This window comes from Ictidomys tridecemlineatus, chromosome 10, assembly GCF_052094955.1.
Source record: "Ictidomys tridecemlineatus isolate mIctTri1 chromosome 10, mIctTri1.hap1, whole genome shotgun sequence".
Classification (NCBI taxonomy): Eukaryota; Metazoa; Chordata; class Mammalia; order Rodentia; family Sciuridae; genus Ictidomys; species Ictidomys tridecemlineatus.
Window position 1 is genome coordinate 117,519,207 of NC_135486.1, and position 27,413 is coordinate 117,546,619.

A 27,413-nucleotide genomic window follows, 5' to 3' on the forward strand; every position below is an offset into this window, starting at 1 on the left:
GAAGGATGCTCAGAATGACTATTTAGTGCAGTGTAAATCAAATCCACAACGAGACACGACTTTATAACCATTAGGATTGCTTCTATTTAAAACACTAAACAAAAAATAAGTACTTGAGAAGATGTAGAGAGAGATTGGAAGTCGTTTGCCATGCTGGTGGGAAAATAAAATGGAGTGTCTGTTGTGAAAAATGGTGTGGTGGTCTCTCAAAACGTTACAATGGAATTACCATGTGATTCAGCAGTTTTTCTGGTTGTGTGCTCATAAGAATTCAAGGTGGAGTGTCTGGGAGATATTCTGTCACGCCAGTGGTATTCACATCAGCTAAAACATGGAAGCCACCCAAATATCCATCCATGGGACCAGAGAAGCAAAATGTGATTCAGTGTTTGTATACACAATGGAACATCATGGAGCTTTTAAAAGGAAGGGATTTGTATTGCTTGCTACAACATGGGTCATCCTTGAGGACATTATGCTAAGTGAAACAAGCCAGTCATAAACAGACCAATACTGTATGATACAACATATATGAAGTACTCAGAGTAGTCAGGCACAGAGACAGACAGGAGAAGGTGGTTCTCATGGACTGGGAGGAGGGGAAATGGGGAGTGTCATAGGATAGAGTTTCAGTTTTACCAAATGAAAAAGCTTCTGGAAATGGATGGTATTGATAGTTGTATGGTAACATGAATGCATGTAATCATCAAACTGTATACTTAAGAATGGTTATTTTATATTATATGTGTTTTACCACAACTTTAAAAATTGGAAAAGAAAAAGAAAGAAAAAAGCCATTTGTTTTTATTTAAAGATGTATTAAAAACAGGGAGTACGATTTGCATTTCCAGAATATAGTTCATTAGGTGGCTTCTGAGCATTGCAAGAGGGTGACCACCTCCTGAGCCTGCTGGGAGACTTGTCTGCTGGAGACTGATTTCCTGCTGCATTTGATCCTGGAATGTTCTCATCTGAAGACCGTTTCTGCTCCTGGGTTGCTTCAGTCCTTTCCTGATGACCCTCTTTGGCTCATTCTTCTGCTGTCCTTTCCTTTGCCTTTTTTTGGGCAATGATTCCATTTTTTTAAGGTCACATTCAGTGACTGTTTGCTGACCGGAAGGTGTTACTCCTTAGTACCTGTTCAGCAAAATGGACTTTCCTTTTCGTTGTCTCAGTTGCAAGCGTTGGCCGTGGACACAGCTGTGGGTTGGTGCCAGGCGCTTGTGGGTACCATGGTGAGAGCTTTCCCAGGGCCGTAGCCTGGGCACTTGCCTCCTGCTGCCTGGGCTGCGGGTATACCAGATGCAGGTAGCAGATGAAATAGGTGCGGCTGCTGCGGCTCTCTCTGCTGTGGCTCCCACATTCTGGTGCTGTCACTCCATGTCCTCGGGCATTTAATTAGCCTAGTTGTTGAACAGTGACCTTTCCTCTTCCATAGCTTCTAAGAGTCTTTTAATGTGGTATACTGTGGGCATCGAGTTTTTAAATTCATTAATCTTGGAACTTGGTTTAGTTTTTACTCCGATTCTGGAAATTTTTCCTTCTTTGTCTCTTCAATTATTGCTTCTGATTTTCCCCTTATTCTTCCTTTGGAACTCCTATTAAGTATGTTTTGGAACTTCTCATTCTCCTTTCTATTTTAATTTCTCTTTTCTGTCTCTTTTTCTTTCTCTGTTTTTCTTCTAGTCGATTTCCTTAGATTCAGTCTTCCTATTCACTGATTCTCTCTTTAGGTATTTCTGATTCTACTCTTTGATTTCTGGAATTTCTACCCTGTTTCTTTTAAAACCCACTTACTCTTTTTCTATAATGCCTTTGTTTTATTTTGTGGGTTGTGTTCCTTTATCTTTAATGTAAGAAATAAAGTATTATTAGTTTATTTGTTGCTTTTTGTTACTGGGGATTGAACTTAGAGGCACTGTGCCAATGAGCCACATCCCCAGCTCTTTTTATTTTTTACTTCAAGACAGGGTCTCCCTAAGTTGCTGAATCTGGCCTTGAACTTGTGACTCTCCTGCCTCATCCTCTCAAGTCACCGGAATTACAGGTGTGTGCTATCACACCTGGTTTAAAAAGTATCATTTTTCAGATGTTTCTTACAGGAGACCATGATTTCTTATTCCTGGAATATAATTTCACTCTGTTGAATTTGCTCTTTGCACAGCATATGATTTTTTTCCCCTCTACCTTTGGTCATTTTGGGCTATGGGTCATCTTGGTGGAGATTGTATGCCTTGGGGTCCTTGGGACCCTGTAGGTGCCCTGAACTGTGTCTCTTAGGACCATTTAGTACTTGTCTCTGTGGAGTCCTGCTGAGCTCACTGGTTCTAGGTCCAGTGTCAGTGGTTCTCCAGGGCAGGGCTTCTGTGCTGTGCAGTGGTGGGGACCCGGCCCACCCGTGCACACGAGGCCTGGAGAGGCTCTCGCTTCTCTCCAGACTCCCCACCAGAGGCCTGGGCCAGGTGGCTTTGGCCAGGAGCTCCATTCCTGTCTGAGTCGTACACACGGTTGCTGGCCGAGGTTCCTCATGGCCATGTCCAGTCTGCTTATCCTGGGGCTTGTGTCTTCATGTCCCATTGCTGTGGTGGCCTTCTGGTGCCTGGACATGCCTCCGGCTCACCTGTGTGTTGATGCTGTTTTAAATGTTTCTGTCTCCTCCAGAAGCCCGAGCTTCCTACTGCTCCTCTGCAAAGCAGCCAAAGAGACCTTTAAAAAGAAACAGATCAGGTCATTTCACCGTCCTGCCTGACCCTCTGGTGGCTTCCTGCTAGCGTAGAATGAAATACCCTTCGTTGGGTGAGTGCTGAGGACGCCGCCCCAGCCTCGCCAGCCTCCTCTTGCTCAGTCCATGCTTCGGCCTCCTTGGCCTTCCTGCCTCTCATTCTCATTCTAGAACCTTTGCGTCTGCTCCTTGCTCAGCCTCTTTAAGGAGGTTTCCTGTGATTCCCAAAGGAGTCCCTCTGCCCTCCCCTCTGTCCCTGTACTGTCTTCATAGCATCCACCACCTGCTGGGGTCATGCTCTTTATTTTGGGGGGTGGGCGGGGATTCTCACCATCTGCTTTCCTCCCGTTACCAGTGCCAGAGTGGGGGCTCCGCGGGCCCCTTCAGAGTCTCTTATTTTGCTGGGCACAGAGGCGCACGGCCATAGTCCCATTGACCCTGGAGGCTGAGGCAGGAAGATGGCAAGTTCGAGGCTAGCCTCAGCAACTTAGGGAGACCCTGTTTCAAAATAAACAAATGAGAAGAGCTGGTGGGGTGGCTCACTGGTCAGGTCCCTGTGTCCAGTCCCCAGCTCTGCCGAAGGGCAGACTCTGGCTTCCTCACTGGAGTGGGCTTGGCCTCCGCCCTGGAGCAGTGCACAGGAGTCACTCCTGGGCTTCTCCTGTGCCTCTTCCCGGCCTACAGCCGCAGGAGCCAGGAGCCAGGGTGAATCAGACTCAAGTTCAAGTTGTTCTAGACCCTCAGGAGTGGATGGGCCGGCTGGCCCCTGCAGTGCGCCCTGCCAGCCCAGCAGCAGAAGACGAGGCCAAAAGGATGCAGAGAGCCCAGGAAGGCGGGCTGCACGGTGGCTGGCAGCCCTGGTCCCTCAGCCAAGGGACAGACCAGAGGAGGAGCCAGAAAGGCCACCAGGGGTGTGAGGGGGGAGCAGAGCCGCCGGGCCTCCACTGTGGAGGTCGCGGCCAGGCCTTCCAGGGCCTGGATTCCTTCATGGGCTTGTTTTCTTTGGCCCGATTCATGGTTTTGAAAAACTAGAACTTCGTGTCTTTATATGGAGAACTCGCTGTGTCCCTCGCCACGGTCCCCTGCGCCCCACTGACTTCCCAGACCCGCCCTTGCTCATTTAGGGAACTAGCCCAGACCCTGCGCTGTCCAGTATTACCCGAGAGAGTGCAGGGCAGAGTCCCAAAGGCCATGAGCACCTTCAGGAGAAGGGATAACAGTGCCCGGGAGGGACGCCTCTGGACATCCAGACTACATTTGCCCATGCGGGACGGCCGGCCTGAGGTGCAACAGAGAGCAGGGCCGCCCCACAGGACCACATGACCGCAGGGCCTGGGCCTCAGAGCTGGCACCTGCGGCCCCTTTCGTCCCCAGCAGCATGCACACATGCTCCATGACAGCTACTGAGCATCGGCTGAGTGTTTTATTTTAAGTTTAAAATTTTATATGTATATATGTATAAATGTATGTAATTATTTCCACAGTGCTGGGGTGGATGTCAGGGCTTCTCTGTGCTAGGCTTGAGCTCTGACACTGAGCCACACTCCCGGCCTTGTATTTAATTTTCCAGAACCATTCATGTGGCTCTAAAAAAAAAGCAAGAAAAGAAAAGCAAAGCCAGGTGCAGTGGCACACACCTGTAATTCCAGCAATTTAGGAGGCTGAGGCAGGAGGTTTGCAAGTTTGAGGCCAGCCTCAGCAGCTTAGCAAGACCCTGTCTTAAAAAGAATGTGAAAAGGGCCAGGATGTAGCTCAGGGGTACAGTGCCCTTGGGTTCAATCCCCAGTACAAAAAAAAAAAAAAAGTCCACTCCCTTCCCTCCCTGCCCCCCCACTGCCTCCCTTCTGCTCAATTCTATGAGAGAAAACCACCCAGTTACTGCCTCTTGTGTCCATTTAGTATTTGATTTTCACGTGCACACAGAGAAGCATCTGCTGGAATTTCCCCCCGTAGATACAGTCATGGTTTAGCATCTTTTCCACTTGGCCAGGCATCTTGGTTGTGTCTCGACTTCAGCTCATAACAGGCCGCAGCATTCCTTTTTGCAGGTGAATAGTAAAGACACAGATTTTAGATAAGGTTTCTGGCCTCAGAGTAACACTGCCTGGGCCGGGAAGCCAGTTCTCCCTCAGTGATGAGGGCTGAGTGCTGACCTCTGTGCCTCAGTCTCTTGGTGCCTGAGGGGCCTGACAGGCGCCTTCTCCTGGTGGTCAGAATTTAGTGAGATAATGTTTAGAGAAGGGCTCAGGGCTGGCCTGGCGTCAGGGAGCCCCTGCCTCTCTGGTTCTTGTTGTGACCATGAGGACTGTGAATGCAAAACTGTGTGTGATGGAGAGGACAAGCTTCACTGTCACAGACGTGGCAGGCGATTCAGCCCCCAGACAGGCTTTCCCCATTTAGAACTTTGGTTCTAAAATTTCTCTGGAAGAGTGATACTAATTTTTAAAAATTTGAAACAGATCATAGAAAGAGGAAACTTGCCCCACTCAGTATCCAGACACATTTTTAATGATTTAAACAGTGACCTCATTAATGGCTTAAAAATAAACAGATCAGGAGAGAGAATAATAAATAGCCCAGACCCTTACCTTCCACACGTGTGAGTCAGGCATCTGAATCCCCGCCATGTTGGATCCAGGGCCACCCCCCCCAGTATGACCTCATCTAATGTCACATCTGTCTGTGTGACCTACTTGTAAAGAAAGTCACCTAAGGAACTGGGGGTTAGGGCTTCAGTCTGTCTTTTTGGAGGGGACATTATTCAGTTTGTATCAGGCTTCATCTGTCAAAGCACAGGACAGGACTGCAGTTCAAGTGTCAGACTGGCTCCACACCGTCATTTCCCAGGATTTGCCACACACATAATAGTAACGAAATATGAACAATAAGGACCCAGAAGGAGCTGGCCTCAGTGACACACTCCTGTGATCCCAGTCACTGAGGAGGCTGAAATAGGAGGATCACAAATTCAAGCCAACCTGGGCTCCTTAGGGAGACCCTGTCTCAAAAGATAAAAAGGGCTGGGGATGTGGCTCAGTGGTAGACCACCAGGGGTGTCCCTGGAGGAGTGAGTTGGAGGTGTCCTGCCTAGGCTCTGTCAAGTGGAGGGGACCCTGGAACCCTCCCCCAGCCTGCTGAATTCCAGCTGCAGGCATTTACCTGCAGGTGTGGAGAGGCCTGGAGAAGACCCGCAGGAGCTGCTGACCCAGACGCCACATGGCAGAAGATTGCACGCAGCAGGTGCCCTGCAGCAGCAAGGGGATTAACTGGAAGTCTGGAACCTTCCCTCCATGCAGCTGAGCCAGTTCAAGTTACCCCAATCCACCTCCCAGGCGGGCAGGTCAGTAGAAGCTTCTCTGAGAAACCCAAGATGCCAGGAACCCCCCACCCCCACCCCACACACAGCCTGATATTTAGGAGGACTCCCCCCCTGGGAGCACTGGTCCCCCCTGCTGTCCCTCAAACAGAGCTCCTGGTGGATGAGCCTCCCCCCCTGCATGTGTGGAATTTCCAATTAACTTTTAAGATCCTCACTGCTAATATAAACAGCTAACCAGGGATCAGCTGACCCGCCAGGGAAGGCTCCCTGGCCAGAATCTGTAGGAACAAAAGAACTAAAATAAACAATCAGGAAAAACAGTCTGTAAGAAACAAAAGACTTGCAAGTTCAGAAGAAAACAGCAGAAGCTTAAAATAGCGATTGATCTCCTGCATCTCAAGAGAGTAGCCATCATACAGCAAAATAGATGGTCATGGAAAGAACTCAGAATCTCCCCAGAATTTAGGGAAGATCAAGTCAAGGAAATCCCAGGAAGTAGGAAAAGCAAAAAGCCAAACAAAAAATCAGACAAGGAATTGGGAAGTTCAGAGACCAGATACAGGAAACAGAGAGTCAGTCCAGAAAGTTCAATATGAAAATGTTTGGAGTCGAGAAAGAGGAAACAGGCGACAGAGGTACAGAAAGAAAAGAAGTTATATGTAAGAAAATCTCCCAGGAGAAGCTGCAGACTACAAATGTCCAGCAAATAAATGACAAAAGACATACCCAGGCACGGCATTGTGAAATTTTCAAGTTCCAGGGATAATGAGAGAATTCTACAGGCTTCCAGAGAGGAGAAACAAATGTCAGAGAAGGGACAAGAATTGGCTGGTTCTGAAATCATCAGGAGCAATAGTGAGGGTGGGGGTCTCCATTCATTTTCCATTGCTATAACAAAATAGATGAGACTGGGTGACTTAAAAAGAAGAACAGATGTTTATTTTGGCCCACGGGTCTGGAGGCTGGATAGTCCAAGAGCATGGGACCTGCCTCTGTGAGGCCTCTGGTGAGGGGCTTCCTGCTGGATTATGACATAGCAGACCACACCATGGCAAGACGAAGCAGGTGCACCCGAGAGAACATGCTCTCTCTTGATGTCCCATCAATCAATTAATGCACCAATGGAACCATTCACGAGGGCAGACCCTTAATGACCCAAATACTTCCCACAGGTCCCATCACCAAATACCATTCACTTTTGGGGATTAAGTTTCCAATGTGAGATTTGAGGTGGGGGGGATGACACATTCAAATTGAAGCACTGAGTACCACGTGTCTCTAGCAACTTGGGGAAGTGACTTTCAATCTGTGGTTTCCTGTCTGGTCAGCAGCAAGTCAAGTGTGAACAAAGGTATGGCCAGAGGATGTGGGATGCATCCAGGCCCTTCAGCCAGAGGAGGAAGAGGGGATCCAGGGAGAGTGGCAGAGGGCACCCAGGGGGTGCCTCCCAGGAACAAGGCGCCCCACAGGGCATCTTGCACAATAGAGGGCTTGGAAAAAGAATGTGTGCGCACAAAGGACACTGTGCAGATAGAATAACAAAGGAGGTCTTGACTCCAAGAAAAACAAAAACAAAACAAAATGGAACAAGGACGCAGATGTCCCCCCAGTTTTCCACTTGGCTCTGGGTTGAGTGGTGTTGGCACAGTCATCATCCAACACGGGTCATTTACTAGAATATTTGTGTGACCATTGCAAAGATAGGGAAGGAGAGATGGCGAGGAGCCAAGAGAATCGGGTCTTATCCCTCTTAATAGGAGCCCATCAGGTGACATTAAAATTAGTGAAGAAACAGCAGCGTCAGTCTGTTAATTGGAAACACTGAGTTTACTGCTTCCGGGTGGAAGGAAAAGTGGTAGAAAGCAAGAGTGTGGGGTGGGGTGGGGTGGGGGACGGGGAGGATGGGGCAGGTGGGGTGCAGGGTGGAGAGGGCAGGTTGCTACTAGAAACCATCCTTGAAACAACTTCTTTTTAATTAATGGAGGTAAAATCTGTGCACCATAAAATGAATCATTAACTCTTTTAAAGGGTACAATTCAATGGCATTGAGTACCTTCACAGTGTCATGCAATCGTCACTTCTGTTTGGCTCTAAAACATTTTAATCCGTCCAAAGGAAGCCACATGACCACTAAGCAGTCACACCTCCCACCAACTTCTGTTTCCCCCTCTCCCTACTTTATGGCAACCGCTGTTGCTGTGGATTTGCCCACTCTGGAAGTTTCTATAAACCAAGTTACACAATAGCACCCTTCTGGGTTGTGATTCTTTCCCTGGGCATGGTGTTTTCAGGGTTTGTCCATATCATAGCATGTGTCAGAACTTCATCATTTTTTCACAACTGAATAATATTCCATCATCACTGCAGGAGTAAGACCACCTTTGCTCATTCCTTCATCAGTTGGTGGGCCTTTGGTCATTTCTGCTTTGTGGCTATTGTGAACAGTGTGACCATGAGCATTCCTGTACAAATATCAATTTGGATAACTGTTCTCAGTTCTTTGGGCACACACTTAGCAGTGGAATTGGGGGATAGCATGGTGATGCTTGGTCTAACGCTCCGAGGAATTACCCAACTGTTTTCTCCTGTAGCTATTCCGTCGCACATTCTCACCAGATGTGTGCAGGGGTTCCAGTTTCTCTATACCCCTGCCGTCACCTGTTATTTTTGCTATTTTAGAATGGTAGCAGTCAGAGCAGGTGTGAAGCAGTGTCTCATTGTGATTTGCCTTTTCCTGGGAGCTTATGATACTGAGCATCTTCGCCTATGCTCGTTGGCCACTGGCTTACCTTTTTCAGAGAAATGTCTATTTAAGGCCTTTACATATGTTTAAACTGAATTGCTTTTATTGTTGTTGATTTGCTAGAGTTCTTTTTATATTCTGGATACTAGACTCATGATTCACAAATAATTTTTCCATTCTGTAGATTTCACTTGCTTGATAATATCACTACTTGGTTTTTAAACTATATTCCTATATTATTTTGATAATTCTTATTAGATAATTTAAAAATAGTAAGTGGCTAAAATCAGATACTAAAGAGGTAATATGTTTTAAAAAGTGATAAAAATTTTAGTATACAAAGAACTTACACCAACATTGAAAAAGATAACAGATTTCAGTAGAAAACTGGACGTTGATCAGTAACTCACAAAAGAGGACAAGAATTCATAATCACAAGAAAAATGAGCAAGTAAAAAATACAAATCAATATCAGATCATATTTAAAAATAAAACATCAAGATGCACAGACCAGGCACTTGTGGTAATGTTAGCACCAACAGGCGTGAGTGTGTGGAGAGCTATTTGGGCCATTGTGTCTGGATCCCTAACAATATTATTACTCAGCATTTCAACTTCCAAGACTTTCTCCTAAGAAAATAGCTTGAAAGACCCCAAACCCTCTTACTCACGAAGCCGTTTGTCACCGTGTGGATGCCCCAATGTTGTGAACAACTACAGGAGGAAGGAGGGGTAGTTTTGGATGCACCCACCCTCCGAGCGCCCATTGGCTCGAGGGTTGGATGGACGCGCATTCTCAGGATGCGGCACGCGGGTTGGATGGACGCGCATGCTCAGGATGCGGCTCGCGGGTTGGATGGACGCGCATGCTCAGGATGCGGCACGCGGGTTGGATGGACGCGCATGCTCAGGATGCAGCAGCCAACAGCCCCGGACCGCTGGTTCACGAAGCGTCTGGGTGAAGTGAAGTTCTTGATCTTTCAAGGGAGACAAGGTTAAAAATCTTATTGAGACTACGGTTTAACCTCCTTCTTTTGGAAAAGTCTTATTTACTGGGACAAATAAAGGTAAAAAGAAATCAGAAAAAGGAAGGAAATGGATCAAAATGTTATGCATTATAATATAAAATATTATGTAGTAAAATAGAAAATAACCAAGAATATACTGTCCCCCCCTGCTCACCCCGCCCAGCTGTACTGGGACAGGTGTGCCTAGACTTCATGGGTGGGAGGGAGAGACCAGCAGCAGGCGATGGCCACAGCTCCGCTGGCCCTTTGCTTTCCTGCCAGATGACTTAAGCCCAGGTTGTGCCCGTCGGGCTGGGGGCATCCGGCCGCTGAGCCTGCTGGGAAGTGCTGGACGCGGGGAGTCTGTTCTCAAGCTCGTACTGTTTTGCTCCAGGGATCCAGGACATGAGTGCCAGGAGCCCCTCCGAGGGCACATTCAAGGTCAAATACAATCTACCAGGCTGCACACCTGGAGCGGGTCTTTGCACATGCTCATGATAGAGGATGGTGCCCCCCCCTTACACTGGCGTGACCTCAGCTGACTTACCCACCCACAGCCAGGCCTGGCACATCCGCGTGCCTGTGTCCACCCTCCCTTCTCTTGGTCTCGTTGTGGAGCTGATGTGGTCCCCAACAGTCCCCCACGGAGGCGCCCTGAGTGCCAAGGCACGGGCAGAGCTTGCACTTGACTCTGTCTGCGTGTGCGTTTCTGTGTGTGTGTTTACGTGTGTGCATGTAGGCTGTGTGCACCACGCTCTGGGTGGGTCGGTGTTGCCCTTGTAATGAGAAGTCCGGAAGCTCAAGTCTGTGGCTGTCCCTAGGCCCCGGCGCCCTTCCTTTCCCGTCTGGCTACCAGAGTTGCCTGCAGGCTGCAGAAGGCCCTGCGAGGGAGGGCAGGGCTCCTGAGCATGGCCCCAGTGTGGAGCCGTGCCAGGGACCTCGAGAGGACAAAAGGGGCCTTGAAGAAAGCTCTGGGCAGCTGGGTAGCACACAACTCTGTTCCCCTGCTTGCCTTCCAAGTTAGGGACGTCCAGGTGCCACTGGGCCACTCTCTGTGGCTGCTCCAGGGAGACTCCTGCAGTCTGAAGGTTTTTGTGGGGAGCTGGAGCAGGGGGTCATGGTGAACTCTGCCCACCTGTTGGTTGGTGCAGCTGTCCTGGGGAGTAGACCCAAGGCCACTGAGGAAGGGAGGGAGGGGAAGGCAGCTGCCAGTGGCAGGCACAGGGCCAGGCCCAGGACAGCGAGTGGAGGGTTTTTGTGGAGGGCCTGACAGGTGGGGCTTTGTGTCCCTGCTGCCCTCATCCGGGGGGGGCAGCCACAAGCAGATCTCTCCTAATGCAGCTTCCTGTCATCCGGGCTGCCCTGGCCACTGTCCAGTCACTCACACTGAGTCCTCACACCTGCCCCTATGGCTGCAGCCCCTGGGCTTCCCCCATCCTCGTGGCTGGGCAGTTCTGCTGGGCTGTGCGAGGGGGCTGGGGCCCTCCAGCCACGTGAGGCAGTGGGTCTGGCTCCCCCCACTGCAAGCTCTGGACTGTGGCATGTACTAGGGCACTGGTGACATGGGTAGGTACCATAGTGGATCCGAGAAGTGACAGGAGACCTGTCTTTGCCTACGGTTTATTGGAAGTAAGACTCATAAATTACTAGAGGGAGTGACCTGGTGGAGGTGTGTAGGGAATGTTAAGGAACCTCAGCGGGGCGGGTGGTGGTACAGGGACTCTTTCTAGTTGGGAAAGAATCCTGCAGAGGGGACACCCTAGGGGCACAAGAAAGGAAACTCAGGGATGCAGACATCCCCAGCAAGGGCCCTGGTTCACCAGGGAGAGCTGAATCTGCCCACAGTGAGAGATTTGGGACCTTGGTTGGGAAGACAAGAAGACGTGGGGACAAGAGGCCAGGGAGGAACGCAGGGCCAGCCAGAGATTTTACAGGTGGACAGAGAGCCTGGTAAGGTCAGCTTTGGGTTTCAAAACAACAGGTTTTCCTAGCAGGGTAAAGAAGAGGTGGGGGCAGAGACAGGCCTAGAGGTCATGCTGTTACTGTAGAAGATCTAGAGAAGTTGGCCCTGGGGGAAGTGGGCCGGAGCAGAGCCAAGGTGGGCTCCTGCTTCTGGGAAGGTGACTCCTGGCAGGAAGCTCAGGCGCCAGCGTAATCCCAGCAGCTCAGGAGGCTGAGGCAGGAGAATTCCAAGTTCAAAGCCAGCGTCAGCAACAGTGAGGTGCTAAGCAACTCAGTGAGACCCTGTCTCTAAATGAAATACAAAATAGGGCTGGGGATGTGGCTCAGTGGCTGAGTGCCCCTGGGTTCAATCCCCGGTAACCCCCCTCCACCCCCCAAAAAAAGCCCGAGAGAGATAAGGTTTTGCTTGGGACATGAGGGGGAGGAGCTCGCGCAGAGACGGTGCCTCCGTTGTCCTCCATTTATATATGGTGTGAGGTTTGAAGGCATGTTGGAGTCAACATAAAAACACTCAGGACAATAGGAAAGGTAGCAGAATACAACAGTTACTAATAGGGCATTATGTAAAAATGTGGATGTGTAACCGATGTGATTCTGCAATCTGTATTTGGGGTAAAATTGGGAGTTCATAACCAACTTGATTCTAATGTATAAAATATGATATGTCAAGAGCTTTGTAATGTTTTGAACAACCAATAAAAAAATTTAAAAAAATTAAAAAAAAAATAATATGTAAAAAAAAACCACTCAGGACAGTAAACACCACATGTAGGTCACTGTCACATTTGGGGAGTGAAGATCTGAGTGGGGCTGGGAGGATCCTCAGGGAGATCAGCTCTGCTGTGGTGGCAGGGACCTGCTGGGGACCTGGTGTCAAGTTGCAGTTTTGCATTTTAGGATGATTTGAATTAAAGGAAAAGAGGAAGATGTAGAGGCTGGAGCAAAGGCCAGGGCCGGAGGGGAGCAGGACCTGGGGAGCAACCAGCAGGCAGGGTTGAGAGCAGGTCCCCGGGGACCACACACAGGGGTAAGGTCAGTGGACCAAGAGAGGCTCTTGTAGGGGTTGGGGTGCGGAGGAGGATTAGTGGAGACAGGCAGCGTGTGGATGGGAGAGAAATTTGGGGGGTCTTTTTTTGGGGGGCAGTACCAGGGTGGACCTCATGACCTCTGAGCCACACACCCAGCTCAGGTGGGGGACTCTTAAGCCTGAGAAGAGGTCTTTGAACTTGGCAGTGAGTTTTGGCAACCTGGGCAGCTTGGGCAGGGGGAGAGGGTGACCAGCGGAGGCAGAGGGTGGGAGGAGTGGATGGTACCGGAAACTTCTTGAAGGCAGGAAAGGAGTCCAGCAGCTGAGGAGGGCGGGGCTGGGGAAGCTGGAGCTGGCCAGTCCCCAGCGCAGACCCGAAAGCATAGAGGGGCCAGCCTGGGCCTCTGCCCTCCAAGCCCCATCCAGAGCTCCGATCTGTGCGTCTCTATTCCCAGCCCCCGCAGAGACCAGGCCTGCTCAAGGGACTAAGGCACCCGTGGTCATTGCATCCCGTCCACCATGAGTCACATGACAACAGTGTCCCTGTGGTACTCTGGGGGCAGTGACATTGTAGCACCCAGCCATGAGGCTCCAAGTGCCTCAGTTTCCTATAGTGATGCTGGCCCAGGTTTCACAAGAACTGAACAGAGATGGGGAGTGGCCACGGGGTGGGGTGCCTCCTGCAACCTCACCCTGCAGGATGCCTCTGCATTTGATTGACATGAGCTAGTTGGAGGCATCTCTAACCCTGCCTAGAGACTCAGAGTCAGAGAATGAAGTCGCCCGTTCAGTTGGCAGCCCTGGCTGGCGGTGGAGCAAGGGTGTGACCCCAGCTCCTCGGCCTCCCCCTTGGGAATCCGCTGTGACCTGCTGGGCAAATTGTCCAGGGCTGTGCCAGGGTTTGTTTGTTTCTGCTTCTTGCGTCTGAGACCAGGGCAGCCCCTCTCACAAGTGGGAAGCATGGGTTCTTTTTTCCAAATGCCAGGGGGCTAGGATGGGGAGGGGTGGAGGTTCCCAGGTGCCCTCGACCTCCCACCTCCACAGGGGGCACGTCCAGACCCTAGAGTCTCCTCCTGGCCAGAGCAGGAGAGGCCCCGGTGGTCTTATTTTGAGCTGTGTCTCCTCCTGCCCCCAGGTTCTCTGGGGAGCACACACGGACATGCGCACACCCCTGCTGACTGGAGGGGGAGGACTTTCCTTCCCGAAGGGCCACACCTCCTGCTGCATGTACTCAATGACCAATTCTCGCTCTTGCTTACACCAGTCCCTGCTAGGACCCCTGTGGGAAGCGTTCTGGGGTCAGGGACATCCCAGCCCATTTGGTCAAAGGGACCCTCGGGAGGCAGCTTCAATCCTTGCTGTGCCCCCGCCAGCATGTAACAGGCCTCACCAGGCTCCAGTGAGTGAGGGACTGGCCCCCTCCTGCAGGTAGTTTAGGTCCCACAGCCTTGCTCCCAAGTCCCTCCCTTGGCTGACAGCAGAGTGGATTAGCCAGCAGGCTGGGGACCCATGGGCAGAGCAGTGGCTGTGACCTGGTGGGAATCGTTTCTTTCTGTTCCTTGGAAGCAGCACCGTTTAATTGGAGACCTTCATGAAATGAAGGAACAACTGAGCAGAGGTCAGAGGAGAGCGCTTCTCAGGCACAGGAAGGACTGTTGCAAAGGCTCCAGGCTAGGATTAGCCTGTTCTGGAAACTGAACCGTCTGCTCGTTGGAGCAGAGCACCAGAGGCACAGGGCAGGGCAGAGTGGGGTTCGCAGCGGCCAGATCTTGCAGAACTGTGTTAACTCCACCTGCCCCGACCTGCCCAGTGACTCCCTTGAAGGCCCCCCAATGGTCTTTCTTTTTCCCTCACTCAGCCTTCTCCAGCGCTGAATGCCTGTCCCCAGGGACACCTGTTTGACTTTCATCTTCCTAAGACAGCTGCCTCAGGTGATGGGTGACAGAGGGACAAGCAATGGACTAACAAGGCTGCAAAGGGAAGGTTGGAGAGGGAGGTGTCTGCCTGAAGGGGACTTTGGAAAGTTCTGGATATATTCCTAGAATCCAGAAGGCAGCGTCTGTGTGTCGGCTGTGTGCCGGGGAAGGAAGTGACTCCTCCACTCTGCCCGGTCTTGGGACTTGGTGAGCGGAGCTCTAACTCTGCCTGGCTGGTGGAGGTGCCCAAGATGCACGCAGGACTTTTCAGCAAAGGATGAATGTTTATTGGTTCCAGAAGGATCTCTGTCCATCACCAGCTGACTAATAAGTTAACTGATTGAAGGCTTCAGTGACCACACATGACATAGAATACAGTCTTTGCATAATAACCAGGAAAATCGCTGCCCGAGTAGCTGTAGCAAAAAACCCTAGAGAGGTGCAGAAGCCAGCTTCCAGAACCATCAGTTTTTATGATCTGAAATGTCCAGTTTAATAAAACTTATAAAATATGCTTGCAAAAAAAGAATCCTTAGTGGGAAAAGGCGATCAATAGGAACTATCCCCAAGGAAGCTCTCAGATTGGAATTACTAGACAAATCAGCTATTCAAAATACATTCAAAGAACTGAAGAAAACCCTCCTAGATGAATGAATGGATTCTCAAGTAGAGATGATCCACAATGGAATAGAAGTTATAAAAAGGAAGCAAATGGAAAATTGAAAAGTTGAGAAGTACAATAACCAAAACAGAAAAAATATTCCCTGGGGCGGCTGAACAGTGATTTGAGCAGGAGAAGCAATTTATGACTTATTCCACTGAGACCATCCCGGCTGAGGCACAGAAACAGAAAGAAGGAGGATAAGTGGAGAGAGCGTCAGAGACCCCTGGGACACTGTCAGCACCCCAACATACGCACGCTGTCAATTTTAGGGAAGAAGAGACAGAGCAGAAGAATATTTGGAGAGAAAGGTTGGAAACTGTCTAATTTGGTGAAAAACATTAGTCTACACATCAAAAAGCTCCATGAACCCCAAGTAGGATAAATTTAGAAATCTACACTAAGATATAATCATCACAACATCCTAAGACAGAGCCAGGCATGCTGGCATTTCTATACACTAGCTTTAAAAAAATCCAAAATGAAATTTTAAAAGGAATAAAAAAAGGATAAAATACCTGGGAATAAATTTAAGCAAAGATGTGTAAGACCAGTGTATTGAAAACTACAAAACACTGTTGAAAGTTGAAATAGAAAGCCATCCTGTTCTTTGGTCACAAGCCTTAATGTGGTTGAGATGAAGCTACTTCCCTAGTTAATCTAGAGGCACTGTAATTTCAATGGCCTTTTTGCGACAAGCTGATACTAACATTTTTTTATGGGAATTCAAAGGACTCCAAGCAGCCAAAAGAATGTTGAAATAGAAAGACAAAGTTGGTGACTTCATACCTCCCCATTTCAAAACTTATTACAAAGCTGCCATCATCGAGATGTGGTGCCCTGGCGTGCAGGTAGGACCAGATCCATGGGGTGGAACTGAATTTCCAGAAATAAACCCACAGGGCTGTGGTCAACTGGTTTTTCGGCAAGTGGGCCAAGACTATGCAATGGGGAAGGAATGGTCTTCCATTTACACTGGACGCCCCTGTGTAAAAGAAAGAGGTTGGGCTGCTGTGTGCATCAGTTAACTCCAAACAGACCAAAGGCCAGCACGCAGAGCAAACCTTAGAACTCCTAAAAGGGAACAGGTGTAAGTCTTCATAACTTGGATCGGGTGGTGGCTACTTGCACGCCATGTCAAAAGAATCAGCAACCAGAGAAAAAATAAACTGCTTCATCAAAATTTAAAATGTGTGTGCTTCAAGGGACATTATAAAAAATGTGTGAAGACACATCAGAATGTGACAAAGTATTTCCAAGTCCCCTGATAAAGGAGTGATATCCAAAATAGAGAGCTCCTTTTTGTTTTATTTTGGTTTTGTTTTGAGATAAGGCCTTACTAAATAAGGCTGGCCTCAAACTCATGATCCTCCTGTCTCAGCCTCCCAAATAGCTGAGTGTCATCACACCTAATGAGGATTCCTAAAAATAACAAAAGAGCAATAGATAAGTTAAAAAATGGGCAAAGGATTTTTTTTTTTTTTTTTTGGTACCAGGGATTGAACCACTGAGGCATTCCACTACTGAGCCACATCCCCAGCCCTGTTTTGTATTTTCTTTAGAGACAGGGTCTCACTGAGGTGCTTAGAACTTTGCCATTGCTGAGGCTGGCTTTGAACTCATGATCCTCCTGCCTCAGCCTCCCAAGCCACCAGGATTATGTGCCACTGAAAATCAAGACTCCAGGGAGACCTGATCACACCCCCTAGGATGGTTACAATCAACAAACAAACAAAAACGTGAAACACTGTTGCCGGTGTAGCGAAGTCGGAACTCTTGGCGCTGTTGGTGAGGATGTAAAGGGACTGCTGCTGTGGGACATGGTGCAGGGTCCCTCAGCCACTCAAGGTCCCATTGCTGGGAATACATGCAGAAGAACTGGAAGCAAGTTTCAAAGAACTCTCTGAGCTCTAATTTTCACGGCAGTGGTGCTCATGGTAGTGAAACATGAAAGTAGCCCAGGCAGCACTAGCTGATGAGTCGGGTGTGGCAGAATACAGCTACAATGGCAGGGGCGCCACCCAGCCTTGAGAGGGAGACATTGACAGGCTGTAATGCAGCCTCACTGGAGGACGTCATGCTAAGTGAAATACACCAGTCAAGAGTGTATTGTTCTTACTGAAACACAGCATGGAATTAACATTAAACTTAAATAAAACAAACCTAAATTAAAAATGCAAAAAAAAAAAAAAAGAGTGGTGCCGCTTGGGTGAGGTGCTTAGAGTAATTACAGCCGTAGAGAAGTAAGTGCTGGGGTTGTCATGGACTGGGTTACCCTTGAACAAGACGGTTTGGATGGTGGTGAGGTTGCACAGCAATGTGAGTGTCAATATCACTGAACTACACGCTTAAAAAGGGTCAAGATGCAGAGGGCTGGGGCGGGATATGGGGGTGGTGCCTGCTACTGACGTTTAAGTGCCTGTTTCTGCACTGGAACGCCAACCTGCTCCAGAGTGAACCGATGGCTCTACGCTAGTCTCAAGGCTTCAGTCTTTCTTTTAGTCAAGATGAGTGATAAACTGGACTTGTCTGAAGTGGAGAAGTTTGACAAATCAAAACTGAAGAAAACTAATACTGAAGAAAAAAATTCTCTTCCCTCAAAGGAAACTATCCAGCAGGAGAAAGAGTGTGTCCAAACATCATAAAATGGGGATCTCCTCCCAAGAGCAAGTTTCAACATTGATGGAGAGTCTTGGTTTTAGTAAACCCATGTATTCGTAGAAATTTTAGGCATCTATGGCTTCTCACCTGTACTCTGTGGCTAAGAGGTCAATGTTTCCTTAAATTTATTTTTAAACATCTCCTTGGTACATAAATAAATTCCTTAAAAAAAAGGGGTCAAGATGCTAAATTGTATGTTAGGCATATTTTTACTACAATAAGAAGTAATAGAGCCAGGTGTGGTGGTGCACACCTGTAATCCCAGCAACTTGGGAGGCTGAGGCAGGAGGATTGCAAGTTCAAGGCAACCTCAGCAACTTATTGAGGCCATAAGCAACTTAGCAAGACACTAAGCAACTTAGTGAGACCCTGTCTCCAAATCCCTGTGGATGTGGCTCAATGGGTAAATGCCCCTGGGTTCAATCCCCAGTACCAAAGAGAAAAAAAAAGAAAATTATTTAAAAAAATAAATGCCGATACTGCAAGTGACTGAACATCAAAACTTGTGAAAGAAGCCCGTCACAAATGGCCACAAGTGCTTGCTTCCCCTTTATATGTAACACCCAGAATAGGTGAACCATGGAGGCAGAAGGTACATCAGCAGTTGCCAGGGCGTGGGAGGGTGGATAGGGAGTGAACATCTACAGGGGTTCTTTTTAGGATGATGAGAATATCCTGAAATTAGATAGTCGGTGAATTTTGTTTTGTTTTTGGTACCAGGGATTAAACCCAGGGTGCTCAACCACTGAGCCCCATCCCCAGCTCTTTTTTATATTTTATTTAGACACAGGGTCTCACTGAGTTCCTTAGGGCCTCACTTAATTGCTGAGGCTGGCTTTGAACTCACAATCCTCCTGCCTCAGTCTCCCAAGCCGCTGGGAAGCAACGATGATCTCCGTACAGCCTGTGAGTATACTAAAAACAACTGAAGTATACCTACTGGAATGGTGTCTGTTCTATCTTAATTTTTCTGGCTGCTATAGTGGTAGGCTATAGGTGGCCAAGAGCGGAGCTGGGAGCTGGTGGCAGTGGGTGGGTTGGAGGCTGGCCTGAGCGGATAGTGGCCAGTAAGGTGGGCAGGCCCCCATCAGGAATTGAGTGGGCAGCCCAGGCTCACAGAAGGGAGACACCTCCCATCCCCGGGGCAGGGAGGGCCAAAGGGATGTGGGAGCGGGGTCAGTGTTTTAGAAAATCACCTCGACTCTCGATTTGGTACCAGAAGGTTCATGAGCTTTCGTGGGCAGAGGCCAGAGAGCTTCGGATGGCTGTGGGCAAGCTGGCAAGCCGAGACCATGACCTTGGCTCCTGGGAAGACCAGGAGCCTGGCCCCGTACGAAGGAAGCAGCCATCCTCAAAACCGAGCAGTGATAGCAGTTTTTGAGTTGAAACATGGGAGGAGTGGAGACACCTGTATCCTTATCCAGGCTCAACAAGCAGTCTGAAGCCGATTTTGGATTTGGAAATACCTCATTCTGGATTTGGAGTGTCTGCTTTCGTAAATCAAAGTGACCGATCAGTCAGGAACTGGCACTGTATTTTAAAAGCACTGTTTAATTTTGAGCTGGGTCTTTGCCCATTGTTATTGAAGGAGCAAAAGGCAAACTTAATACTGTTGAACTCACACGGTTTAATGGCTTCTTAGGATTTTTTCATTTGTGGTGGCTTCCTTGGTCTCTACAACGACTTTGTGAAGCGAGTTTTATTGCTCTGAAGCTCGTGTTTGTGTAGGAATTGGAGGCTCAGGAGTTGACACTTTCTACGTAGCCTGAACCCAGGTCTCTAAGTTTCCCCTCTTCCCACGACTGCTCCTGAATTCGGCAGAGGACTGGGTGTTCATTCACATTCTCAGGGTATGTTGCCAAGACACCCTTTTCCAGAAAGTCTATTTTTATCGAATGCCTCTCACTTGCCCATTCCAGTGACTGTTTTAAATAGCATTTTTTCCTGTTAATCATATTAATGTTAATTTTAGAAAAACTACACAAATCATTTTTTTAAAAAATCACCACTCATAACCACTGTTAACGTTTTACTTCACTTATTTCCAGTGTTGGCCTGTAAACACCCCGCCTGTAAGTGTGCACACAGATACACACACACATATTTATAATGTTGTCACGAAACTGTGCTCCTACTCCGTAGCTGGTTCTCGCTGGTGTGATGTTGTGAGAAGTGGCGTCAAGGTGGCGGTTACTTAGCCCCAGAGCCAGAATGCAGCCAGTTAGCTGTGTGCCCTTGTGGGTCACTTGACCTTTCTGTGCCTCAGTGTCCCACGCTGATCCCAGGGGATCTTGTCCCTGGGGTCAGTGGCTGTCTGTGCCTGAAGTGTATCTGCTTTCTCCCCACTGCCCAGCGGGGCCCTTGCCTTCTAAGCATCTTGTTTACATCCTCCAGTCCCTGGTCCTGTGACTTCGGTGACATCTGCCCTAACACGGGTCCACCCAGGCGCATCTGCTGGAGAAAACCACCCAGCGGCACGTTGACCATGGGCTTCTTGTCCTTTTTCTTCCTTTGTAATTTTTTTCTTCTTTTGTAATTTTCCTTTGTTGGATTGGACTTATTTTTAAAATATGTAATGCACGTGTTTTTAAAAAAATCTACCACGTGGGAGGGTATAGGGGAAGACTAAGCCGTCCTCTATCCCGTCCTCTATCCCGAGTACCAGCCTCGAGCCCCCTCCCTGGGGCAGCCCCCTTCGGTCTCTGGCCCCTCCTGACACCGTCAGCACATAGCCCAGGGTGAGCCTTGGGCTCCGAGGCACTCAGCAGTACGTGGCCGGGATGCGTTCAGATCGGTGGCTGTGGCCTCCCTGGGTATTTTGTTTGTTTGATCCAAACTGCCATTTAGGGGATGGCTTTGAAGGTGTGCCATGGGAAAGGAAAAGATGTAAGTTTGACTTCGTAGAAACTAAAGGCTTTGCAGCAGAATCGATCACATAAGCAGAGTCAGAAGGCGAATGGCCTCCAGTCCCACAGGTCACCTGCATTGCTGGGTGGTCCCTGTTTGTGCCTGTCCCCTCTCTGGTGACTGTGGTAGTCCCACGGGCTGTTCTGTGTTCCAGGACATCCTAAAGGTGGCTGGGCCCTGCATGCGCTGTTCCTTCCCTGTGTGGAACCTCAGGTGCAGTTTAAGGTGTGAGTCAGGCACCGCCGCAGAGTAGCCATCGCTGATAACATTGGAACAATATGCTAGAGTAAAGCTCATTCAAAAATGTATAAATTGTGTATTTCTGGAACTTTCCATGTACTATTTTCCGACCACCATTAACACAGGTAGTGGATGAGAGGGGGCTACTGTGTTTCACCCCTTCCTGTTCCAACAGGAACATCACAGAGAAAACCCATGTCTGCATCACAGAGAAAACCCATGTCGTCTGAAGGACCCGGCTTCCCCTGCTTCCGCCACAGACTTTGAGAGCACTTGAGTGTGAACCCGTCCGTTCCCGCCCACCTGTTAACTCAGAGGGTGTCTCTCCCGTGTGCACCTGCCGCCACCTGGTGTTCTGACCCACTGTCTGGCCCCAGTGGGACCATGGCTGTCCCGATTGCCCGAGTCAGAAAGCTGGGCGTCATCGTGCACCAGCAACCCTGACTCCCACCACCCGTTCCCTCTGACCAGCTCCTGGCCTTGGCCTTCCCGTCCCCTGCTCAGGGAGGGCCTCTCTCCACGCTGGGCTCCAGCAGCAGCCTCCCTGCAGCCCACCTGCAGCCTCACCACCCCGAGCTCTCCTCTGCATGCTGTCAGAGAAACACCTGAAGCCCAGGCCCAGCCACGTCCCTGCCAGATACTCTGAGCTGCCCTCGGCCCCCTGCATCAGTCACCAGAAGCAGCCAGTGTGCACGGAAGCTGCCTGCTGGGGAGGGACACCCAGGGTCTGGGAAAGCTTTCCCCATCAAGGCAGGGACTCTCAGCCTGGTCTCCCCACCCGGGGCCTGCCCTCTGCGACTCTGCCTTGTCTGGCCCTGGTCACTCCCTGCTTGGGCCCTGTCCTGGTGATGCCGACTCTGAGAACACACCTGCGGCCCCTTCCTTGGGCCAGCTGCCTTCCTGGTGCTTGTTGACATGCTGAGACGATATTGGAATGACTTGCGTTGGCCTTTGCCTCCAGTCTACACCACCGACGTCTGGAGAGCGAGGCTCCGTCTGGCTCCCTCGGGTCTCCAGCACCTTCTCCACACCTGGTCCTGCCCTCCGAGCAGCTGACTAGGAGGACTTGGCTTCTGCTGGCTGTGCTGAAGCCCTCTTGGTCACTGTGCCGAGGCAGACGACCCTCCAAGCCGTGGGACACTGATGCATGCAGATTTCCACAGTGGCCTCCGATTGTACCTGGCTTGTGGCGCAGCAGCTCCTCCCTGAGAAGCTGGAGATTTTCCCAGAGGAAGCCGGGTGGCCTGGCGATTGGGTTGCGGGTAGGGTGCACTGAGGCTGCAGCCGCTGGGCTGAGACCTTGCCCTGGCATGGGGCCCATTCTCTGCTCAGCCTGTAGCATGCCCTCGTGCCCTCTAACCCTTGACCCTTTGACCTTTTGCCCATGTGCCCTCAACCCCTGAGAGCCTCTTTCCTGCCCTGCTCTTCCTGGGACCCCTCCCTCTGTGCCAGCCCCCCCCCCCCCGTGCCTGCCCTTATCATTGGAAACGCTTTTCCCCACCTTCGTTCCTGGGCACTGCTTTCTTTTGGGTCCTCCTTCCTCCCTTTCTTTTGGGCGCCTGTCCACCTCTGGGACTGTCCACCGTGACATCGCTGGCTGCCTTCCTCTTCCCAAGGCACTGACCTTTTTCAGGAGCTGCGGCTCCTGCTCCTCCCAGCCCTCCTGCCCAGTCCCACCTGCCGACCTTGCCCATCTCCAGTGCTCTGCCTTCCGCATCTTGCTGCCTCCCGAGGAACCTCCTCCATCCCTCCCAAGGGACAGAGGAGTCATTTCCAAAGAGAAGGCCACCTCTCTGCTCCCCTGGTTGCTCAGCGCTGCCTGGGAGACCTGGGGGACCTCGCAGCACTGTTATTGAGTTATTCCTCTCCCTTTCTCCCCAGCTCTCACCCTTGGGGCAGAACTTGACCTTGAGTAGCTGTGGTTCCCATTGGAGGTGTGGGCTCTCCTTGGCCCTTTCCCACCACCACAGTGAGCAGAGCTGGGCATGGGAAGGCTGAGGACCAGGGGGTGGGTGCTTTGTGGTTTTTTGGTGGCATCGTTGAGTCCCTTGTCCTTGCTGTTTCGTTTTGATTTGCTTTGTTTGGCAATGGCAGGAGGGAGGGTCCCTTAGGGCTCCTGGAAAGGGCAGGAAGGACGAGCCACATGGCTTTACTCCTCTGTGAGCCCCCGCAGACCTCCTCTTTGTGGTCTGGTGCTGATGGTACACTTGTCACCTGTCCCTGCTCTGAGCCTCTGCAGCATTCTGGTGACGCCGCTCTGACAGTCAGATCTCATCCTATTCCTGGCCACGGTCCTAGTTCATTGTGTGACCTTGGGCACATCATTATTATAGTAATTGCCACACAGTGTGGTAAGGATTAAAGACCACAATAGACCTCTCAGGTGGGGGTTCCCTCCCTTCCTGAGCCGGAAGGAGCTGGAGGAAGGTGAGTGGTAAGCACCCCCCAGGGGACGCTAGGACATCCAGGATTTGGGGGTGAGCCATTAGCAAGATTGCCCACATGACAGATATAGGGTTCTTTTTGAGCAATCTATAGTTCCAGCCCTGGGGCCAGCCAGGAGCAGGAGGCGGATTGATAGAACTGTCATCTGTTGGGGACTGCTGCTGTCACACCATGTCTCCACCCAGGAAACTGGCCTGACTCTGAACTCTCTCTGCTTGTGTGGCTTGTGTGGCCCCTTTGACCTTCACATGGTCCTGCCCTAGCCTGCTTTCTGGCTGACTTAGCTGTCGTGCACAGGACCTCATCACGTGCACACATGCCAGTCCCCGGACCCAGCTCCCTCCTGCGTCTCCCCCCTCAGAATGTAGCTGCCGGCAGGTTATCCAAGGGTGCTCCAGCCCTGACCTCAGTTCTGGCAGCTTCTCAAGTGGTCCCACAGCTGGCCAGATGTGCCTCCCACCTTCCAGAGTTCTTTCAAAAACGAGGAAGAAACAGGCCAGCCAGCTCCCAAGACCTTTGGGAGTGACAAGGGTGTAGAGTTTTCTGCCTTTGGGGGAATTTTTTTCTTTCTGTGTTTTTATTGTGTATTTATTTATTTTTGTAGTTCTGGGGTGGAACTCAGGTCCTCATGTCTGCTAGGCAGGTGCTCCCTGCTCAGCTGCACCCCAGCCCTCTGCCTGCAGTTTTTGGTCTCCCACATTTTTTTTTACCTACTGCATAGTACTCCCCAAGTGTTCTGGTTAGTTAGTTTCAGTGGTCTGCCATTGCTAGGGTATCTAAGTGATCTTCTCTTTTCCCTTGGAAACAGTGCTTTAGACAATGTCCTTAACCTTGGCTCGTGGTGCCCTTATGGGAGCCTTTCCTTAGGTTTGATGTCCAGGGGTCAGACTGTCCTGTTCTTAGACTGTTCCCCCCATAGGAAAAATGTTTTTCTTTATGTCTTCATCATTTTATATCTCATCTAAGAGGGTCTTTTTTAGAATTTTAAGACAGGGTCCTGCTAAGTGGCCCAGCTGGACTTGAGCTTGGGAATCCTCCTACCTCAGTTTCCTGAGTAGCTAGGATTGCAGGTGCGCCACTGCGGCCAGCTCTAAGAAGATCTTTAAACCTTAGGTCTGCGGAAGTTGTAAACAGATTTTTCCTCTGTATTTCTGTGTTTGGTTCCTAAACTAGCTGGGATACTTCTCCCCCAGGGTGAGAACTTCTCCCCATTGGACTGGAGGCACCTGATCTGTCTGTCTTTCCCCTGTTGGTGAGAAATGCCACCTTTATCACCAGAAGGAGTCCCTTCAGTACCCTGGTTTGTTTTCAAGTTTGCTGTTCTGTCTAACTGACCCACGCGCCTGCGTCTACGCCACCACTTTCCCATGTTTCCCTTTTCCTCTGTCTCTTGTTCTTTTTTAGGGGCGGGGCAGGGATTGAACTCAGGGGCACTGGCCACTGAGCCACACCCCCAGCCCCATTTTGGATTTTATTTAGAGACAGGGTCTCACTGAGCTGCTTAGTGCCTCACTTTTCCTGAGGTTGGCTTTGAACGTGTGATCTCCTATCTCAGCCTCCCAAGCCTCTGGGATTATAGGCTGCACCACTGCGACCGGCCTGTCCCTTGTTTTGGCACTGGGGATTGAATCCAGGGTCTTGTGCACGTGAGGCAAGAGCCCTACCACTGAGCTACACCCACATACAGCTAAGTGGGCCCCCAGCATCTGACTTGTTTCATTGCCTAACGTTCTCATTACATTGTGTCATTGTGATGTGAACACACACACACACACACACACACACACACACCCCTTTGTGCTTGGTTCCTGGTCTGTGACTCCCTCTCCGAGGCAGGTCTCAGGAACTCTGATCTTCCCTGCCTTTCTGCCCTGAACCTGTCCATAAGGAAGTCCTGTGATCTCCCCTGGTTGATAGCAGGTTGTAAGACCCTCCTTGTTCCAGAGGTCCTGCCCTCCCCCCTGGAGGGAAGGATGCTGTTTGGAGACGCCAGAAAGAACCAGATTAGACAGGCCCTGCTGGGCTCCCCGGCCCCGTCCATTAGTATTAGTGTGGACCTTCGTGTCCAGCCACCGTCCTCTAAGGTCATCCAGGCAATGGAGTCTCTTGAAACCCAACAGGACTGGGTTTGGAGAGCTTCTGGTTAGCGACTCACAGAGGTTCCTGGAAGTCAGTCCACCAGGAGAGGGCGAAGGGCGCTCTTCCCCCTGGGCGCCTCTTCCTCGTCCTTTGTAATACTTTTTTTTTTTTTTTTTTTTAGAGAGAGAGAGAGAGAGAATTTCAATATTTATTTTTTAGTTCTCGGCGGGCACAACATCTTTGTTTGTATGTGGTGCTGAGGATGAACCCGGGCCGCACTCACGCCAGGCGAGCGCGCTACCACTTGAGCCACATCCCCAGCCCTGTAATACATTTTATAATCAGCCAGGAAACAGGGTCCAGAGCTGGGTGAGTCAGTCCAGCTTATTAACAGGACCTGAAATGGGTCTCGCCCCAGACCAGAAGCGCAGGCTTGCGTGTGGCATCTGAAGTTGGGGTGTGGTTCAGCCTTGGTGACCAAGGCTGTGGGATCTGGTAGTGTCTCCAAGGGGGTGGCGTCAGGGCCAAACTGGCTTAGGGGACACCTTGCTGAAGTCCACTGCTGCGGGCTCGCTCACCGGTGGGGAGAAATCCTCACACCCTCTGAGGTCAAGTTGATGGTGGAGGCTGAAGAGCAGAGGGAGGACGGACACCCGATCTCTCCTGGGCACACAGCTGTGTATGGGGACTCCATTCCTTTCCATGGCTGAGTCTTGTGCCGTGTGCCCCTGGAGCACGTTCTGTTTATCCATTCGCCTATCCAAGGACACTTGGTCGGTCCCCATCTTTGTGGCTGTGGTGGACGGTGCTGCATGAACGTGGGTGCCCATGTGTCCATTCGAGTCCCTGCTGTCAGTGTTTTGGCGTGGACACCCAGGAGCAGCTTTGCCGGTCCTCTGGTGATCCCATCTGACTTTCAAGAGCCACCAGGTTGTTTCACACAGCCACAGAGGAAATGTTTGGTCCCCTTTTTAGAGAAAGCAGTCCCTGAGACCTGCTCTCACCTGGTTGCATTCACCGCCCCAAATGGCCCTTCCCTAGAGTCAAGCACAGGTCCCGACCCTTGGTGGTGCAGAGTGGAAGTCAGGTGGGCAGATGGACAAAAAAGCTCCGGACCACTGACCATGGGCAGGACAGCAAGAAGCAATGTAGAGCCATCGAAAGGTCCTGCAGCTGTCACTTTTGACGAATGAGTCATGCAAGAGACCTGAATCCCCTTTCTTAGGCCCTGAGGCAGGTGAATGAGTGGGAAGAGTGGGCTCAAGGCAAGTGGCCAGCCGTGGAATCTGCACCTCTCCTGGTGCCTCCCATGCCCACTGAGCTGCCTTTGCTCCTCGTGGAACATCTTCACCTGTCACTTCCCCAGGGAGCTGCCTCTGGCCCCTGCCCCTGCCCCACCTACCCCAGTCCCCTCTCTGTGCTCCCTGGTGCAGGCCAAGAATGCTGTCTTCACAATCTCAGGCTAACCTGGTTGTCTGTCTTGGGAATCACAGGATGACCCAGTGCCGTGCATACACTAGACACTTAATAAAGGTTTACTGATGGAACTAGAAGGCAGAGGTCAATAAGTGCTTTTATATGGCGGGGCTTGAAGGGCACAGGAGCAGTCGGGGAGGCAGGCAGGTGTCCGGGAGGAAGGTCGGATTCTAGAGGGATGTGATCACCAGGTGTGTTAGGGTTCCCCAGAGAATGCACAGACAGAAGACAGAGGGAGGGACAGAGAG

The 27,413-nt window shown here is 50.4% G+C and overlaps 1 protein-coding gene and 1 pseudogene across 3 annotated transcripts in view; both read left to right on the forward strand.

The window, feature by feature from the left end:
* Hip1 (huntingtin interacting protein 1) overlaps window positions 1-27,413 on the forward strand; it is a 132,368-nt gene that overhangs the window by 20,748 nt on the left and 84,207 nt on the right. The gene's annotated exons all lie outside the window — the stretch shown is intronic.
* Window positions 17,766-27,242, forward strand: LOC101966822 (thymosin beta-15A pseudogene; annotated as a pseudogene).